Genomic DNA, 16947 nt, shown 5'->3' on the forward strand with positions numbered 1-16947 from the left:
TTGATTGACATGTCTGTGGGCGGGGCTTTGCGTGATGGGCGTGTGAGTAGGCGGGGCTTACATGAAGGTTGGGGGCATGGATGATTGACATATTTGTGGGAGGGGCTATGTGTGATGGGCGTGTGAGTGGGAGGGGCTTATGTGATACTCGTTGGGGGGCGGGGCATGGGTGATTGACAGGTCAGTCAGTGGGTTGGGCTTAAGTGATGGGTGTGTGAGTGGGAGGGGTTTACGTGATAGACGCGTGTGGGCGGGGCACGAATGATTGACGTTTCTGTGGGCGGGGCTATGTGTGATGGGCGTGGGAGGGGCTTAGAGGATAGTCGTTGGGGGCGGGGCTCGCATGATTGACATGTATGAGGGCGGAGCTTCACGTGATGCACGTGTGAGTGGGAGGGGCTTACGGGATAGACGCGTGCGGGCGGGGCTTGGGTGATTGACACGTGTGTGGGCGGGGCTTGCATTCCACAAACACGTGTGTGAGCGGGGGACTGGGCTGGAGCCTGTGGGCGGGGTCGAGATGATTGGCAGGCGTGCTTTGGAAGGGGGCGGGGCCTGCAGGGCTCCATGGTGACGTCACTTCTCGCCTGCAGCGCACGCGTACGCGCCCCTTCTCCAAGCGTTCCTGTGGGCCGACTTCCTGCTTGCATGCGCTCGTGCTCATTTGCATGCATTTACATGCATTTACATGCATTTGCATGAATTTGCATGCATTTCCCTGCATTTGCATTTTGATTGCCCCCAAACCGCGCAGCCACCCTGGACACCCACTTGCCCACGCGTCTGCACGGATTTGCATGGATTTGCATACATTTGCATGCCTCAGTGGCCCCCCCCCCCCGAAAGGCACAGGGCCAACCATGACACTTCCGCGCCGTGGATTTGCATACATTTGCATACCGGTCCCACCCCAGTGGACCCTGCGCCTGGATTTGCATGTATTTGCATATCTCCTTCCTCGTGCCTGGGGGGGGCGGCGCCCTTAGCTGGGGTGTGGTGTTGGGGTGCATCACGTTTCCGGGGTGGGGGTCGTATGCAAATCGTTTGCAAATCGCGGCCCCAATTTCTGTCACTGGACAGCCTGACGTCCTTTTGCGTCTCGTTTGCATGTCATTTACATCTCATTTGCATGTCATTTGCATCTCATTTGCATGTCATTTGCATGTGGCCGCAGGGGAGACTGGGGCAATGAAGGGACCTGTCAGCGCCCCCCGTGATGGTGGGGGGGAGTCGGGGGCGGGGCACAGGGCTCCCTCCCCTCTGCCTCATTGGCCCGTACACCTGTCCGTCAGCCCGGAGGGCGGGGCCTAAACAGGCCACGCCCCACCCCCCGGTGTTGATCGACAGCTCTGAGACTCGGGGATGGGAAGGGGGGCTCGTCTTGTCCCCGCCCACCGCGAGGGTGATTGACAGCTCATTCACTGCAGGCGACCGGAGCCTGCAGCCTGAGGTCTAAAACTGGGCACCAGCCGCCGCCTGAGTTCTGGGAGTGAGGCCCAGCTGCAGCCTGAGGTCTGGAACCGGGACCCAGCCACATTCTGGGGTCTAAAAGTGGCACCCACCCGTCGCTTGAGGTCTAGCACTGAGTCCCAGCCACCGCCTGAGGTCTCGAAGTGGGGTCCTAACTGCAGCCTGAGGTCTAGGAGAGGAGCCCAGCCACAAACTTGGGTCAGCCGCCGCCTGAGGTCTAGGAGTGAGTCCCAGCTGCAGCCTGAGGTCTAAAACTGGGGACCCAGCTGCTGCCCGAGGTTTAAAACTAACTCCCAGCCACCGCCTGAGGTCTAAAACTGAGCACTTAGCCGCTGCCTGAGGTCTAGGAGTGCAGCTCAGCCACAACCTGGGGTCTATAGGTGGGTTGCAGCCGCCGCCTGAGGTCTAGGAGTGAGTCCCAGCCGCAGCCTGAGGTCTAATTCTGGGACCCAACCACAGCCTGAGGTCTAGAACCGAGTCCCAGGCACCGCCTGAGGTCTAAAACTGGGACCTAGCCGCAGCCTGAGGTCTAGGAGTGGAGCCCAGCCACAACCTAGGGTCTATAACTGCCTTCTAGCCGTCGCCTGAGGTCTAGAGCTGAATCCCAGCCACAGCCTGAGGTTTCACTGGGGACCCAGCCGCTGTCTGAGTTCTAAAACTGAGTCCCAGCCGCCACCTGAGGTCTCAAACTGGCACCCAGCCGTCGCCTGTGGTCTAGCACTGAGTCCCAGCCACAGCCTGAGGTCTACGAGTGGAGCCCAGCCCCAACCTGGAGTCTATAGCTGTGTTCCAGCCGCCGCCTGAGGTCTAGGAGTGAGTCCCAGCCACAGCCTGGGGTCTAGAACCGAGTCCCAGACACCGCCTGAGGTCTAAAACTGGGCACCTAGCCGCAGCCTGAGGTCTAGGAGTGGAGCCCAGCCACAACCTGGGGGTCTTGTAGCTGGGTTCCAGCCGCCGCCTGAGGTCTAGAACTGAGTCCCAGCCACAGCCTAAGGTCTCAAACTGAGGACTTAACCGCAGCCTGAGTTCTAAAACTGGGTCCCAGCCACCGCCTGAGGTCTAAAACTGAGCACTTAGCCGCTGCCTGAGGTCTAGGAGTGCAGCCCAGCCACAACCTGGGGGTCTTGTAACTGGGTTCCAGCCGCCGCCTGATGTCTAGAACTGAATCCCAGCAGCAGACTGAGGTCTAGGAGCGAGTCCCACCTGCAGCCTGAGGTCTAGAACTGAGCCCCAGCGGTAGCCTGAGGTCTAAAACTGGGTCCAAGTCGAAGCCTGAGGTCTAAAACTGGGGACGCAGCCGCTGCCTGAGGTCTAAAACTGAGTCCCAGCCACCGCCTGAGGTCTAAAACTTGGACCCAGCCACATTCTGGGGTCTGAAACTGGGTACAAGTCGCAGCCTGAGGTCTAAAACTGAGGACTTAGCCGCTGCCCGAGGTCTACGAGCGGAGCCCAGCCACAACCTGGCGTTTATGACTGGGTTCCGGCCGCCGCCTGAGGTCTATATCTGGGACGCAGCCACATTCTGGGGTCTCAAACTGGGTCCGAGCCCCAGCCTGAGGTCTAAATCTGGGACCCAGCCGCCGCCTGAGGTCTAGAACTGGGTCCCAACCGCAGCCTGGGGTCTCAGACTGGGTGCGAGCTGCCGCCGCCTGAGGTCGAGAACTGAAGCCCAGCCCCCCTGCCGCCGCCGCCTGAGGTCCAGGAGTCTTCCACGCGCCCCCACCCCTCCCCCTCCTCGGTGGGGGCCTCAGGGTTCCTGCGACGGACGACGTCACTTCTCTGGGTGGGTGGGTGGGGGTGGGGTGGGGGGGCTTGAGGGTCTCTCCGACGCCCACAGGGTGGGTCCCTGAGGGGTTGTGTGAGGGACGACGAAAACCCCAACCCCCCCCCCCCCCGCCTTGCTTTCCCACCCCCAACCTCGTGGGGGACCTTAGGGTTCCTCCGACGGACGACAAACACGGTTCTCCCCCCCCCCCCGTGGGGATGTCAGGGTTTCTCCGAGGGGCGGAGCCGCACGTAATTGACGTCGCGGTGGCGCTGTGGGGGTAACTGAGGGATTTCCTGAAGGACGAAAGACCAGCTCAGGGGCGTCCTAACCTGGTGGGGCCCCCTTAGGGTTTCTTCGAGGGGCGTCTTTGCTTTCATGGGGTAGGGGGGACGTTAGGGTTTCTTTGAGGGACGCACTTGCTATAAGCAACGTATTGCGGCGGCGGCGGGGGGGCTTTAGGGTATCTTGGAGGAACGGCGAAAGCGCCCCGCTTTCGGTGGTGCCCCTAGGGTTCCTACGACGGACGAACCAGCACAACCGTGGGGGGGACTTGAGGGTTTCTCTGAGGAACGATCTCCAAGCTGAAAAGTGTTGGGGGTGGGTGTGGGGGGGGTCTGAGGGTGTCTCCGAGGGACGTAATTGGCAGTGGACTGGCGGCTGTAGGGGGGTAACTGAGGGATTTCCTGAAGGACGAAAGCCCGCTCAGCAGCGTCCAAACCTGGTTGGGGCCCCCGTAGGGTTTCTTCGAGGGGCGTCTTTGCTTTAATGGGGTAGGGGGGACGTTAGGGTTTCTTTGAGGGTCGCACTTGCTATAAGCAACGTATTGCGGCGGGAGGGGGGCTTTAGGGCATCTTGGAGGCACGGCAAGAGCGCCAGGCTGTTGGGGGTGCCCCTAGGGTTTCTACGACAGACGAACTGTGGGGGGACCTTAGGGTTTCTCTGAGGAACGATCTCCCAGCTGAAAGGTCTTGGGGGGGTCTGGGGGGGTCTCCGAGGGACGGGGGACCCTAAAGGGCATCTTCGAGGGACGACAAGAGCGTCTGGGTTTGGGTGGGTCCCCTAGGGTTTCTACGGACGAACGAACAAGCACAACAATGGGAGGGGGTGCTTAGGGTTTCTCCGAGTAGCGATATCCCAGCTGAAACGTCTTGGGGGTTGGGGGGGGTCTGAGGGTGTCTCCGAGGGACGTAATTGACCTCGCGGTGGAGCGGCGGCTGTGGGGGTAACTGAGGGATTTCCTGAAGGACGAAGGACCAGCTTAGCAGCGTCCAAACCTGGTGGGGCTCCCTTAGGGTTTCTTCGAGGGGCGTCTTTGCTTTAGTGGGGGGGGGACGTTAGGGTTTCTTTGAGGGACGCACTTGCTATGAGCAACGTATTGCGGAGGCGGGTGGGGGGGCTTTAGGGCATCTTGGGGGGGGGACAGCGAGAGCGCCCGGCTGTTGGGGGTGCCCCTAGGGTTTCTACGACAGACGAACTGTGGGGGGACCTTAGGGTTTCTCTGAGGAACGATCTCCCAGCTGAAAGGTCTTGGGGGGGGGGTCTGGGGGTGTCTCCGAGGGACGGGGGACCCTAAAGGGCATCTTCGAGGGACGACAAGAGCGTCTGGATTTGGGCGGGTCCCCTGGGGTTTGTACGAGGGCCGAACGGACACAGCGCAGGGGGTAGCTTAGGGTTTCTCAGAGGAACGACGTCCAGGCAGCAAGGTCCTCAGAGAGAGGGGGGGTCTCTGAGGGAGTCTGCGAAGGACGATCTCCAGCTGCATTTCCCTTGGGTGGGGACGTTAGGGTTTCTCCGAAGGACGAGTGGGGGGCGCCTTAGGGTTTTCTTGACGGACGAACGCCCAACGCCGCCGCCGCGCCCCCAAGGCGGTGGGGCCCTTAGGGCTTCTCCGACGGACGCCGGTGCAGCGACTTCCCTGGGTGGGGGGGCGTTAGGGTCTCTGTGAGGAGCGACCACTCCGCAGCAGCGTCCCACAAGGGTCAATGGTCAATGAATATTCATGAGCGAGGGGCCCTGGGCTCATGAATATGCATGTGGGTCCATTTACATGTGTCCAGCAAGGCCACGCGTCGGCCGTCGCGGGGTACTGTGCACAGCACCTCGCACGCGCGGAGCACTCTGCAGAGCACCCTGCCACTGCGCACAGCAACGCGCGCACACAGAGCGCAGAGCGGTTCCCCGCACATCGGCCTACGTGGGGTACTGTGCACAGCACCTTGCACAGGTGTTCTGCGCACACCAACTGACAACGGGTACTGTGCACAGCACCTTGCACCTGTGGAGAACGGGGCGCTATTGCTGAAACTGGGTGCTGTGCACAGTACCTGAAATATGCAGAGTAGTCTGCAGAGTACTGTGCACGGTACATTCGCCGCACCACCGCACAGAGAGGTTTGAAGCACGCAAATTGACGCGGGGTACTGTGCACAGCACCACACACACACGTGAAGTACTATGCACAGCATCTTGGCCGCACAGAGTGCCAACCTGTTTTGCTGGACGCAGACTGGCACAGAGTACTGTGCACAGCACCTGTCGTTCACAGAGCACTGAGCGCATCAAATGACACTGGCTACTGTGCACAGCACCTGGCGTGCAAGGAGTATTGTCCACAGCACCTTCCACACGCTGAGTACTGGGCACTTAGGTTGAGACAGGGGACTGTGCACAGCACCTTCCACACGCAGAGTACCGGGCACTTAGATTGAAACAGGGGACTGTGCACAGCACCTTCCACACGCTGAGTACAGGGCACTTAGATTGAATCAGGGGACTGTGCACAGCACCTTCCACACGCAGAGTACTGGGCACTTAGATTAAAACAGGGGACTGTGCACAGCACCTTCCACACCCAGAGTACTGGGCACTTAGATGGAAACAGGGGACTGTGCACACCACCTTCAACACGCTGAATACTGGGCACTTAGATTGAAACAGGGGACTGTGCACAGCACCTTCCACACCCAGAGTACTGGGCACTTAGATGGAAACAGGGTACTGTGCACAGCACCTTCCACACGCTGAGTACTGGGCACTTACATTGAAACAGAGGACTGTGCACAGCACCTTCCACACCCAGAGTACTGGGCACTTAGATGGAAACAGGGGACTGTGCACAGCACCGTGCCTGTGCAGAATGCAAAGTACGTTAGTGCAAACTGTTGCAGTCATGGTACTGTGCCCAGCACCTCGCTCACGTGGAGTACTATGCACACTGGCCAGGAAGCACTGTGCACATCACCCTGCCCAGAGAGAGTGCAGAGAGGCTCCCTGCACGCCGGCAGCACCTGGCATATGCTGAGTGCTGGGCACAGAACCTACCCTGTGTAGAGCAGACCAAAGGTGCTGTGCACAGTACCTCATACATGCGGGATACTGTGCACAGCACCTTGCCTGACTCGGTGGCTTGACCTTTGACCCGCCCAAGTGGGGTGCCGTGCACAGCACCTCACACGTGGAGTACTGTGCGCAGTACCGAACAGAAACAAACTACTGTGCGCAGCACTTCACGGACGTGGGAGTGTGGGTGGCCACACTTGTCCCTGAGGTGGAGTACTGTGCACAGCACCACACCTCGCTCACACAGATCACTGTGCGCAGCACTCTGCGAGCAGAGCACATCCCTGGAATGAATGACGTCACTGTGTGGCTTAGGAGGCCCCGCCCCTTCCGGTCCCCGCCACTTCCGGTATGCTGTGGAGGGGTCTCTGCTTCCTGTCAATCAATCATGAGGGGTGGGGCTCTGTCTACATCAGAGGATGCTGTGGTGGGCGGAGCATGGAGGAGGAAGTGACGTCACTTGATGGATGCAGAGGACCCGCCCCTTCCTTGCTGCATCCTGTCAATCAATGGTGAAGGGAGAGGCACTGCCTCTATTAGGGGGCGTGGCCTGGAGAAGGAAGTGACGTCACTGGAGGGATGCAGTTGCCCCGCCCCTTCCTGTCTGCTTCTTGTCAATCAACCGTGAAGGGAGCAGCTCTGCCTCCAGTAACGGTTGGGGGCTGAAGGAGGAAGTGACGTCACTGCATGGATGCAGAGGCCCCGCCCCTTCCCGTCTGCTTCCTGTCAATCAGCGTTGAGGGGAGAGGCCCCGCCCCTTCACGTCTGCTTCCTGTCAATCAACCGTTTAGGGAGAGGCCCCGCCCCTTCCTGTCTGCTTCCTGTCAATCAACGGTGAATGGAGAGGCCCCGCCCCTTCCCGTCTGCTTCCCGTCAATCAACCGTTTAGGGACAGGCCCCGCCCATTCCCGTCTGCTTCCTGTCAATCAACAGTGAAGGGAGAGGCCCCGCCCCTTCCCGTCTGCACCCTGTCAATCAACGTTGAAGGGAGAGGCCCCGCCCCTTCCCGTCTGCTTCCGTCAATCAACCGTTTAGGGAGAGGCCCCGCTCCACCCGTCTGCTTCCCGTCAATCAACGTTGAAGGGAGAGGCCCCGCCCCTTCCTGTCTGCTTCCTGTCAATCAACGGTGAAGGGAGAGGCCCCGCCCCTTCCCATCTGCTTCCTGTCAATCAACCTTGAGGGGAGAGGCCCCGCCCCTTCCCCTCTGCTTCCTGTCCATCAACGTTGAAGGGAGAGGTCTCGCCCCTTCCCGTCTATCAACAGTGAAGGGAGAGGCCCCGCCCCTTCCCGTCTGCTTCCTGTCCATCAACCGTTTAGGCAGAGGCCCCGCCCCTTCCCCTCTGCTTCCCATCAATCAACGTTGAGGGGAGAGGTCCCGCCCCTTCCCGTCTGATCCCTGTCAATCAAAGGTGAAGGGAGAGGCCCCGCCCCTTCCCGTCTGCTTCCCGTCTATCAACAGTGAAGGGAGAGGCCCCACCCTTCCCGTCTGCTTCCTGTCCATCAACCGTTTAGGCAGAGGCCCCGCCCCTTCCCCTCTGCTTCCCATCAATCAACGTTGAAGGGAGAGGTCCCGCCCCTTCCCGTCTGATCCCTGTCAATCAAAGGTGAAGGGAGAGGCCCCGCCCCTTCCCGTCTGCTTCCCATCAATCAACAGTGAAGGGAGAGGCCCCGCCCCTTCCCGTCTGCTTCCCATCAATCAACAGTGAAGGGAGAGGCCCCGCCCCTTCCCATCTGCTTCCTGTCAATCAACAGTGAAGGGAGAGGCCCCGCCACTTCCCGTCAATCAACAGTGAAGGGAGAGGCCCCGCCCCTTCCTGTCTGCTTCCTGTCAATCAACCGTTTAGGCAGAGGCGCCGCCCCTTCCCCTCTGCTTCCCATCAATCAACGTTGAAGGGAGAGGTCCCGCCCCTTCCCGTCAATCAACAGTGAAGGGAGAGGCCCCGCCCCTTCCCATCTGTTCCTGTCAATCAATCAACCGTCTAGGGAGAGGCCCCGCCCCTTCCCGTCTGCTTCCTGTCAATCAACAGTGAAGGGCGAGGCCCCGCCCCTTCCCGTCTGCTTCCTGTCAATCAACAGTGAAGGGCGAGGCCCCGCCCCTTCCCGTCTGCGTCCTGTCAATCAACAGTGAAGGGAGAGGCCCCGCCCCTTCCCGTCTGCTTCCCGTCAATCAACAGTGAAGGGAGAGGCCCCGCCCCTTCCCGTCTGCTTCCTGTCAATCAACAGTGAAGGGAGAGGCCCCGCCTTTTCCCGTCTGCTTCCTGTCAATCAACAGTGAAGGGAGAGGTCCCGCCCCTTCCCGTCTGCGTCCTGTCAATCAACAGTGAAGGGAGAACCCCCGCCCCTTCCTGTCCGGGAAGTGGGCGTGGCCTGTGGCGACCGGAAGTGACGCAGAGGCAGGCCGGGGTTTTTTTTTTTTTGTTGTTGGTTTTTTTTTTCAAAAATATGCATTTTTATTTTCTGGAATGGCCTTTTGCGGATGTTTCGGTCCGGGGCCGCCGCGCCCCCCTCCCTCCCGAGAAGAGGGCGGCGGCCATGACAGCGATGGTCGTCGTCACGTGGTCACGGAAGCCCCGCCCCTCGGGGGGGCGTGCGCGGCGCGGGTGGGGGAGGGGCCCCGGGCGAGGTCGCGGGCCGGAAGTGAGGGGAGAGGCCGACTTCCTGTCCGCCATGTTGGTCCGCGGGGTGGGTGGGGTTCCGCATGCGAGGGGCGAGGGCCGGGGGCCGGGGGGGTCCCGGGTGTGGCGGACCTGCGCGTGGGCGGCCATCTTGGGTCTCCATGACGACCGCGGGAGCCTGGGGGAGGGGCGGATAATTAGTTGATTGGTTGATTAATATCGTCTAATAATCCCAGTGTTGGCAGTTAACTAACCACGCAATCACGTGATCCTTCTAATTTTCTTGTTTTATTGTATATTTTCATTTCATTTTATTTTATTTTAATTTTCATTAGCCATTTCCACGATTATAAAAACTTAAAAAAAAAAAACCCCATGGTAATTTATTTATTTTTAATAACCAGGAGGCAGCAGGTTGATTTCATTTCGTAAAGGACTTTTTCTTTTTTTTCCTGCCCTAAAATTTCAAACTTTCTGTAAATATTCATTGTTTACTAATAAGTAATTTATGTGATAATTAATGATTACTTATAATTAACGTAATTATTAATTATCAACATAATACGGTGATAATTATATTATCATTATTATTATTATTATTATTATTATAATTACTGTTCACGGCGACCGGCTGCAGTGCCGGCCCTTTAAGAGGCGTGGCCCGGGGTGAGTGACGTCACTGCCGACACGATGGGCGGGCCTGCGGCTTGATTGACAGGCCTCGGGGTGGGCGGGGCTGCGGCTTGATTGACAGGCGGCTGGGGGGGGCGGGGCCAGGGCCTGATTGACAAGGAGATGGAGGCAGCTGGAGGGACAGGGCCGTGGGTGGGCGGGCCGAGGGTTTGATTGACAGCGCGGTGGGCGGGACCAGGGCTTGAGTGACAGACCGGGAGGGCCCGGGCTCCCAACCGCAGGCAGAGGAAGGTGGGGCCGGGGTGTGATTGGCAGCCGGCAGGGGGCGGGGCCAGGGCTTGATTGACAGGGTCTCAGGCGACCCGGGGATGGGTGGTTTTGAGGATCATAGTCGGCGATTGATTATTTTATAAAATGACACGAATAATAAATGATAATAATAATGATAATAATTAATAATTTACAGGTAATTTTATATACTGACGTGATCTAGAAGGACAACCACGGTCCGTCATCGATTTCTGAATTAAAAGCAAAATTAAGTTTTTTTTTTAAATCATGGGAAATTGAGTTAAATTGAATCAAATTAAAAAATTTGAAATAAATAAATAAATAACAGATAAATAAATAACAAACGTTGGCCAAGCCTGATTAAAAAATAATAATAATAATAATAAGATACCATGGGAATTTTTTTTTTTTTACAATCATGGAAAATGGTAATAAAAATTTTAAAAACATGTAAAAAAAAATAAAAATAAGAAGAATAATCACGTTTAGTGATTGGTCCCTTCATATTTCGACCAATGGTTGATAATTTAAATGGCGATGATAATTTGCTGATGAATTTATATGTGTTGAAGTGGTCTAAAAGCATGATAATTTAATTAATTAATAATTATTCTTGGAAAAAGTGAAATTTCTTCTCATAGTGAAAAAATAGACAAAACTCAACACGACGGACCGGGAGTGAAATGGGAAACATGAGTTTGAAAATATGAAATGTAAATTCAAATTTACGTGACATGTAAAACATAAACTCAGAATATAAGTTTGAGTTTTATGTAAAATATAAACTTAAAGTGCGAATTTAAATTTATATTTCGAATTTATATTTTCCATTTTGTACGAATTTAAATTTACATGAGATAGAAAATATAAATTCGAAATATAAATTTAAATTCGTACAAAATGGAAAATATAAATTTAAAATACAAATTCAGATTTGTATAAAATATAAAATAAAAAATTATAAAGCCGGCGAGAGAACCCGACCTCTCCATGTGTCTGTCTGTCCGTCCACCTGTGCGTGTCTGTCTGTCCACCTGTGCGTGTCTCTCTGTGTGTCTGTCTGTCCGTCCACCTGTGCGTGTCTGTCCGTCAGCGTGTCTGTCCATCCACCTGTGCGTGTCTGTCCACCTGTGCATGTCTGTCCGCGTGTCTGTCTGTCTGTCCATGTGTCTCTCCATGTGTCTGTCTGACCGTCCACCTGTGTCTGTCTGTCTGTCCACCTGTGCGTGTCTCTCCGTGTGTCTGTCTGTCCGCCAGTGTGTCTGTCCGTCCACCTGTGCGTGTCTGTCCGCGTGTCTGTCTGTCTGTCCATCAGTGTGTCTGTCCGCGTGTCTGTCTGTCTGTCCATCAGTGTGGCTGTCCGTGTGTCTGTCTGTCCGTCCACCTGTGTGTGTCTGTCCACCTGTGCGTGTCTCTCCGTGTGTCTGTCTGTCTGTCCGTCAGTGTGTCTGTCCGTCCACCTGTGCGTGTCTGTCCGCGTGTCTGTCTGTCTGTCCATCACTGTGGCTGTCCGTGTGTCTGTCTGTCCGTCCACCTGTGCGTGTCTGTCCACCTGTGCATGTCTGTCCGCGTGTCTGTCTGTCTGTCCATGTGTCTCTCCATGTGTCTGTCTGACCGTCCACCTGTGTCTGTCTGTCTGTCCACCTGTGCGTGTCTCTCCGTGTGTCTGTCTGTCCGCCAGTGTGTCTGTCCGTCCACCTGTGCGTGTCTGTCCGCGTGTCTGTCTGTCTGTCCATCAGTGTGTCTGTCCGCGTGTCTGTCTGTCTGTCCATCAGTGTGGCTGTCCGTGTGTCTGTCTGTCCGTCCACCTGTGTGTGTCTGTCCACCTGTGCGTGTCTCTCCGTGTGTCTGTCTGTCTGTCCGTCAGTGTGTCTGTCCGTCCACCTGTGCGTGTCTGTCCGCGTGTCTGTCTGTCTGTCCATCACTGTGGCTGTCCGTGTGTCTGTCTGTCCGTCCACCTGTGCGTGTCTGTCCGCGTGTCTGTCTGTCTGTCCATCAGTGTGGCTGTCCGTGTGCGTGTCTGTCCGCGTGTCTGTCTGTCTGTCCATCACTGTGGCTGTCCGTGTGTCTGTCTGTCCGTCCACCTGTGTGTGTCTGTCTGTCCACCTGTGCGTGTCTGTCCGTCCACCTGTGCGTGTCTGTCTGTCCACCTGTGCGTGTCTGTCCATCAGTGTGTCTGTCTGTCCATGTGTCTCTCCATGTGTCTGTCTGTCTGTCCACCTGTGCGTGTCTCTCCGTGTCTGTCTGTCCGTCAGTGTGTCTGTCCGTCCACCTGTGCGTCTCTGTCCGCGTGTCTGTCTGTCTGTCCATCAGTGTGGCTGTCCGCATGTCTGTCTGTCTGTCCATCAGTGTGGCTGTCCGCGTGTCTGTCTGTCTGTCCATCAGTGTGGCTGTCCGTGTGTCTGTCTGTCCGTCCACCTGTGCGTGTCTGTCCGTCCACCTGTGCGCGTGTCTGTCTGCCCATCAGTGTGTCTGTCCGCGTGTCTGTCTGTCCGTCTGTGTGGGTTCGTGTCTGTCTGTCCATCCTTGTCTCAGTGTGTGTGTGTGTGTGTGTGTGTGTGTCCGTGTGTCTGTCTGTCCGTCCATCCATGAGCGGGGGTTTTGTGTGTGTGCGTGTCTCGCGTGGGCGGGGTGGGGGAGGGGCCGCGGTCGGGGAGCCACGAGTTCGAATCCACCCCCGGGCGATGAGCGTGTGTGCAGGAGAACTAATGAAGGAAGGAATGAATGAATGAATGAGGCGGAGGAGAAGCTGCAGCTCCCGGACGCCCCTCCCCCACTCGGGAGGCACGGTGGGGGGGAGGGGAAAGGACCCCAGTGTCTTACGCGCCGCGCCCCGCCCGCCCACGGCACTCACCTGTCTGTCCGTCCGTCCGTCCGTCCGTCCGTCTGCACCTGACGTCAGTGGACGGCTTGATTGACAGGTGGGCGTGTCCAGGTGCTGCAGGGTGATTGACTGACAGGTGGGCGTGTCCAAGAGCTGCGGCTTGATTGACAGGTGGGCGTGTCCAGGTGCTGCAGGGTGATTGACAGCTGGTGTCCAGGGGCTGCAGCTTGATTGACAGGTGGGCGTGTCCAGGGGCTGCAGCTTGATTGACTGACAGGTGGGCGTGTCCAAGAGCTGCGGCTTGATTGACAGGTGGGCGTGTCCAGGAGCTGCAGCTTGATTGACAGCTGGTGTCCAGGGGCTGCAGCTTGATTGACAGGTGGGCGTGTCCAAGAGCTGCGGCTTGATTGACAGGTGGGCGTGTCCGGGAGCTGCAGCTTGATTGACAGCTGGTGTCCAGGTGCTGCGGGTTGATTGACAGGTGGGCGTGTCCGGGAGCTGCAGCTTGATTGACAGCTGGTGTCCAGGGACTGCGGCTTGATTGACAGGTGGGCGTGTCCAGGAGCTGCAGCTTGATTGACAGCTGGTGTCCAGGGGCTGCGGCTTGATTGACAGCTGGTGTCCAGGTGCTGCGGGTTGATTGACAGGTGGGCGTGTCCGGGAGCTGCGGCTTGATTGACAGGTGGGCGTGTCCGGGAGCTGCAGCTTGATTGACAGCTGGTGTCCAGGGGCTGCAGCTTGATTGACAGCTGGTGTCCAGGTGCTGCGAGTTGATTGACAGGTGGGCGTGTCCTTGAGCTGCAGCTTGATTGACAGCTGGTGTCCAGGGGCTGCAGCTTGATTGACAGGTGGGCGTGTCCAGGGGCTGCAGCTTGATTGACAGCTGGTGTCCAGGGGCTGCAGCTTGATTGACAGGTGGGCGTGTCCAGGGGCTGCAGCTTGATTGACAGCTGGTCTCCAGGTGCTGCGGGTTGATTGACAGGTGGGCGTGTCCTTGAGCTGAGGCTTGATTGACAGCTGGTGTCCAGGTGCTGCGGCTTGATTGACAGGTGGGCGTGTCCGGGAGCTGCGGCTTGACAGCTGGTGTCCAGGGGCTGCGGGGTGATTGACAGGTGGGCGTGTCCAGGACGCTTCCGGTTGACTGACAGCTGGTGTCCAGGTGTGCTGGTCGTGTGGCTTGACTGACAGGTGTGCAGGCTCAGGCGCTGCTCCTTGATTGACAGCTGCCTGTGCAGGTTGATTGACAGCCGGGTGTCCAGGTGCCGAGGCTCAGGTGTGCAGCCTGATTGATTGACAGCTGGCTCCCCAGGTTGATTGACAGCTGGGTGGCCAGGTGCCGAGGCTCAGGTGTGCAGCTTGATTGACAGGTGCGCGCGCGCTCAGGTGCGTCCGGGCACGCGGTCGGTCAGAGGAAGGTTCCGGAAGGCGCCCAATTCAGGTCCGTGGAAGGTTCCAGAAAGCGCGGAAGGTTCCGGAAGGTGCCTGACGAAGGTCTGTGGAAGGTTCCGGAAGGCGCCCAATTTAGGTCCACGGAAGGTTCCGGAAGGCGTCCAATTTTGGTCCACGGAAGGTTCCGGAAGGCGCCCAATTTCGGTCCACGGAAGCTTCCAGAAGGCGCCCAAATTAAGTCCGCGGAAGTTTCCGGAAGGCGCCCTATTTCGGTCCACAGAAGCTTCCAGAAGGTGCCCAATTTAGGTCCGAGGAAAGTTCCGGATGGCGTCCAATTTAGGTCCGTGGAAGCTTCCGGAAGGTGCCCGACTTAGGTCCGTGGAAGCTTCCGGAAGGTGCCCAATTTAGGTCTGTGGAAGGTTCCGGAAGGTGCCCAATTTAGGTCTGTGGAAGGTTCCGGAAGGTGCCCAATTTAGGTCTGTGGAAGGTTCCGGAGGCGCAGAAAGTTCTGGAAGGTGCCCAATTTAGGTCCGAAGAAGGTTCTGGAAAGCGTGGAAGGTTCCGGAAGGTGCCTGACGTAGGTCCGCGGAATGTTCTGGAAGGCGCCCAATTTAGGTCCGCGGAAGCTTCTGGAAGGCGCCCAACTTAGGTCTGTGGAAGGTTCCGGAAGGCGCCCAATATAGGTCCACAGAAGGTTCCGGAAGGTGTGGAAGGTTCCGGAAGGCGCCCAATATAGGTCCATGGAAGGTCCCAGAAGGCGCGGAAGGTGCCTGATTTCACTCCGTGGAAGCTTCCGGAAGGCGCCCGACTTAGGTCCGTGGAAGCTTCCGGAAGGCGCCCAATATAGGTCCATGGAAGGTTCCAGAAGGCGCCCAATTTCGGTCCGCGGAGGGTTCCGGAAGGGGCCAAATTTCAGTCCGTGGAAGGCTCCGGAAGGCGCCCAACTTTGGTCCACGGAAGCTTCTGGAAGGCGCCCAATTTCAGTCCACGGAAGGTTCCAGAAGGTGCCCAAGTTAGCTCCATGGAAGCTTCCGGAAGGCACCCAAATTAGGTCCGCAGAAGGTTCTGGAAGGTGCCCAATTTAGGTCCGTGGAAGGTTCCGGAAGGCGCCCAATTTAGTTCCGCGGAAGGTTCCAGAGGGCGCGGAAGGTGCCCAATTTCGGTCCGTGGAAGGTACCGGAGGGCGCGGAAGGTTCCAGAAGGAGCCCAATTTAGCTCTACAGAAGGTCCCAGAAAGCGCGGAAGGTTCTGGAAGGCGCCCAAATTAGGTCCGTGGAAGGTTCCGGAAGGTGCCCAATTTAGGTCTACGGAAGGTCCCGGAAGGCGCGGAAGGTTCCGGGAGGCGCCCAGTTTAGGTCTGAAGAAGGTTCTGGAAGGCGCGGAAGCTGCCAGAAGGCGCCCAATTAGGTCCGCGGAAGGTTCCGGAGGGCGCGGAAGGTTCCGGAAGGTGCCCAATTTAGGTCTACAGAAGGTCCGGGGAGGCACGGAAGGTTCCGGAAGGCGCCCGATTTAGATCCGCGGAAGGTCCCGGAAGGCGCGGAAGGTTCCGGAAGGCGCCCGATTTAGGTCCGCGGAAGGTTCTGGAGGGCGCGGAAGGTTCCGGAAGGCGCCCAATTTAGGTCTACAGACGGTCCCGGAAGGCGCGGAAGGTTCCGGAAGGCGCCCGATTTAGGTCCGCGGAAGGTCCCGGAGGGCGTGGAAGGTTCCGGAAGGCGCCCGATTTAGGTCTACAGACGGTCCCGGAGGGCGCAGAAGGTTCCGGAAGGCGCCCGATTTAGGTCCGCGGAAGGTCCCGGAGGGCGCGGAAGGTTCCGGAAGGTGCCCAAGTTAGGTCTACAGAAGGTCCCGGGAGGCGCGGAAGGTTCCGGAAGGCGCCCGGCTTCGGCCCGCGGAAGGTCCCGGAGGGCGCGGAAGGTTCCGGAAGGCGCCGGGCTTCGGCCCGCGGCAGGTCCCGGAAGGTTCCGGCGGGTCAGATGCCGTGGTCGCAGTCGACGTCGCGGCAGATGTACCAGAGGATGACGTAGAGGATGAGGAGGATGGCGAAGATGAAGAGCGCCACCAGGATGGCCTTCGTCACCGGGGAGATGAGCGCCTGCATGGCCTTCCTCCTCCTCCTCCTCTTCCTCCTCTTCCTCTTCCTCCTCCACCATCCGCCCCTCCCCCACCCCGCCCCTCCCCCGACCCGCGGGTGCGCCCGGGACGAGGACCCGGTTTAAGTCGGAAAAATAAACGAATTAAATTAAATTAAATTAAATTAAATTAAATTAAATTAAATAATCGGCCACACGATGAGGCCGACGAATTATAATCGGAAAATGAACGAATTAAATTAAATTAATTAAATTAAATTAAATTAAATTAAATCGGCCACACGATGAGGCCGACGAATTATAATCGGAAAATGAACGAATTAAATTAAATTAATTAAATTAAATTAAATTAAATCGGCCACACGATGAGGCCGACGAATTATAATCGGAAAATGAACGAATTAAATTAAATTAATTAAATTAAATTAAATTAAATCGGCCACACGATGAGGGCCGACGAGTTATAATCGGAAAATAAACGAATTAAATTAAATTAATTAAATTAAATTAAATTAAATCGGCCACACG

Source organism: Jaculus jaculus, unplaced genomic scaffold (genome assembly GCF_020740685.1).
Source record: "Jaculus jaculus isolate mJacJac1 unplaced genomic scaffold, mJacJac1.mat.Y.cur uX1, whole genome shotgun sequence".
Taxonomy (NCBI): Eukaryota; Metazoa; Chordata; class Mammalia; order Rodentia; family Dipodidae; genus Jaculus; species Jaculus jaculus.